The sequence below is a fragment of the Pectinophora gossypiella genome, chromosome 24 (assembly GCF_024362695.1).
Source record: "Pectinophora gossypiella chromosome 24, ilPecGoss1.1, whole genome shotgun sequence".
Classification (NCBI taxonomy): domain Eukaryota; kingdom Metazoa; phylum Arthropoda; class Insecta; order Lepidoptera; family Gelechiidae; genus Pectinophora; species Pectinophora gossypiella.
The window spans coordinates 2311399-2315020 of record NC_065427.1 but is presented as its reverse complement, the minus strand read 5'-3'; the positions used below and the strand labels follow the sequence as shown (position 1 = coordinate 2315020).

Genomic DNA, 3622 nt, shown 5'->3' with positions numbered 1-3622 from the left:
TGTCCCCACCGGGATTTGAACCCGGTACCTCCGGATCGAGAGTCCAACGCTCAACCACTGGACCACGGAGGCCGTTAGTGATGATGATGTCCAGGGTGTGCTTGAGAACAAGCGCCATCGACCTGTTCCTAGACTGTGATCGGTGACTACCGCCCAGTATGCAGTCTACACTTCCGTGCTCGCGTAAAAAGTTTTTAATTATTTGTTTTTAATTTATAAAGTATTTTTGGTCTGTTTCCCTTGGGTATCTAGGCGTATTAACAGAAATAAAAAAAGATAGAACAAGTGGTTCAAACATCCTATAATCGCCGATTGTGAAGACGGATTTTTTCTCTAATTTTTCTTCTAAGTATAAGTACGTCTAGCGATTGATATGTTCATGTCGTGGAACTCTTTATCACGCAGTCAATGCCTGCGGTTATCAGTTATCACGCACATCGAGTGACGTTGATGCTTGTATATATGATTATATGTGCGAATTTATATATTATTATAATATATATATAATAAATCGGGTGCTGCGTATGTGGAGAGGCCTGCTTCTGTCAGGGAGCTCATAAAACACTGTTTCTGTGATAAAGTCACATAAACTCTTTATTTTTCACTTTCCTTCCACCGACTGTAATTGGAATACCATTGTATTTAAGTCTATAAATTATGTAATACAAACTGGATTAAAAAAAAAAAGAAAAGAAAGGAAAACATGAAACAGTAGGACTAGGGCCCTGTGCTGGGAGGTTTTCTGGCCACGTCTTTCCCTCAGCGTTACAGATTCCGATGTGGTAGTAGTTTTACGGCTAGTTACATAATATGTAATTTAATTTTTTGACGTTCAAAACGCGCTAACTTTGTAATCCAATTTTGAAAAATAAATATTTTTGAATTTTTGAATTTGAATTTTGAATATAGTTCATAGCGATATACTTATACAGGGTGTTAGTGACATCGTAACGAAAACTTTGAGGGATGATTCAGGTCATAATTCTGAGTTGATATCAAGTGGAATTTTCCGTCGTTTTTATTTCGTTGCCTGGAGGAGATTGCTACCTTACACATACATAAACTCACGCCTATTTCCCACCGGAATAAGCATAGTCTATGGAATTCCTTTTAAGTAAGTACTTTGAATTTGTATGCAACATAATAACTATTGCATATCGCTTGTAATCTTTATTTTTTATAAATTCAGTTAAAACACGATAACCGATTCTAATTGACCCAAATAACCTAATTACGTTGGAAGTAAAAGTAAAAAAAATAAAATTAAAAGGGACTATTCGTTTGAAATGTGCAAAAGGTCAGATAATTTGCAAAAATACAAGTCGGACCGTTTTTTCATTAAAACAGTCGTGTAATTAACATATTATCACGTTTAATTAAAAAATGTTGTCTTTTAAGAGCCTAACATTTTTATTGTGGAGTTCCGTATGTTAGTTTATGGTAGGTTTTGTTTATAATCATCGTGATCATAGACAAGACAACAAATAAGCTATCCCAAATATGAACAACTAAGTACTTAGTTTGGTTTCAACGATCTTTCTTTGTCTGTTAGGTAATAAATACTGTCCTAAATATAATAATAATTATGTCCTAAGTATGATAATATATAATAAGACTTTTTCGAAATATAATATATTATATACACATCTCTAATAACTCATATCTTCACTAATAAAAGCAATTAATTGTATTTTATCTGCATTTTATGGAATTTACTTGTAACTATTGTACTTGTAAATTGAGTAATTGGTGTGATTACTTTTTGCCGTAAGTCCTTATTAATCTTACGTCTCTATAAAGCTCCGTGGAGTTTCTATGAATATGTATTGTATGTGGTCAAGCCTAAGATCAAGAACTAATGCTCTGAGGGTCAAGTTTAGAATCTATAGAAATATGCCGTTTAAAAAGGCGAAAAAGTTATTTCAAAAGATCTTTATTAGCCTTTAGACATATAGGATCTTCTATCGTGTGGATTGTGAGGTGGATTACTAACCCCATCAACCCTGGTGTCAGAATTATTATTGAGCCGCCATAGGCCCCTGACATGACTCATGTAACGACTACGTACGTAGATAGAATCAGAGTACAAGAAAGAACTATTTGAAAAAATCAAACAGCCAGTGTCCTTATACTATTATAAAGAGGTTTTATAATATATTATATTTCGAAAAAGTCTTATTATATATTATCACACTTAGGACATAATTATTATTATATTTAGGACAGTATTTAAATATTATATTTAAATGTTTACGCTCGGCGCCATCTTGCAATCTATTAAAACTGTCTACGTGGATTAGCCAATCCCTTCAATTGGTCGAAATCGTATAAATATCTAAATTCAAGAGGTACAGTGTTTGTAAAGTTACTTTCAAGAATTAGAATAGAATAGAATAACTTTATTCCCAAAACAGTGAAGGTTACAAAAGCATTTACATAAATTAAGATTAACAATTTGTGACTAGTAGCTAACACTGCGCAGGGAAATGGGACTGACTCAGCATATTGTTGCTAAGAGTATGGTACGAGTGCCCACTCTCACCAACACTGATATTCTGCCAGTACCCATATTACGCTTATAATTAGTAGTAGTTAGCTTCGATCGCCATCGACTCGCAAAGAAGAAGATTAGTAATAAATGAATTGAACGTGAATTACAATGTAAATAAACCAAACAATTGGTTTACTGTCGTTGCCTGCAGAACTCTAAAAATTACAATAATAAGCGTTTACGTGCGCATCAGATAAAGGTAACAGTTACTTTATTATCTGTGGTCCGATACGAGCCACCTGAGACCGGGGACCGGGAACTACTGATTTACAGCGTCTGGTCACTGCTATTACTTTTGTACTGTATACGTTTTGAGCCTTAGACGATTCATAAAGTCTACCTCAATATTGCCGATTCTGAAAGGAAAAACTTGATTTGATTTTAGAATGACAGTTAGCTCTAAATATTCACTTCTCATTAGAAAACTAAACACGTTTCGCAATCATTATCAAATAAATATTCTTCTTCTCTTATGTGGGTTGTTATCATAGTTTATGCTTTGTTTCGAAACTTAGACTCGATTTTAGGGTCATATTTCACTAGGACATTGCTAAAGCCAATCTCATCATCATCAGCCCATTAAAGTCCCCACTGCTGGGGCACGGGCCTTCCCTATGGATGGATAGGGAGATCGGGCCTTAAACCTTCACGCGGGCCTAGTGCGGATTGATGGTTATTAACGACTGCTAATGCAGCCGGGACCAACGTCTTAACGTGCCTTCCGAAGCACGGAGAAGCTCGAGATGAAAACTTTTTTTTTGTGGTCACCCATCCTATGACCGGCCTTTGCGAAAGTTGCTTAACTTCAACAATCGCAGATCGAGCGCGTTTACCGCTGCGACACCGAGCTCCTCATACTTACATAGGTAAATAGTTCCCGAAATCGACTGCTTAGTAGTCCCAGGGGTCATTTATGTCTATCTAACATACACAAACATACGTTCAGTAATAATAATATGCAAATATGAGAGAACAGCAATTATACACATTTAAGTTCACTGAAGTATCTTCAATCTGCAGCATGTCGTATCTACTGGTAATTATGTAACAGTGTCTACTTGTACCAAGCTT

The 3622-nt window shown here is 35.5% G+C and overlaps 1 non-coding gene across 1 annotated transcript; it reads right to left on the bottom strand.

The window, feature by feature from the left end:
* Trnae-cuc (transfer RNA glutamic acid (anticodon CUC)) lies at positions 1-72 on the bottom strand. The gene has a single exon. It is a non-coding gene; the product is annotated as a tRNA-Glu (tRNA).
* Positions 73-3622: the final 3550 nt, after the last annotated feature.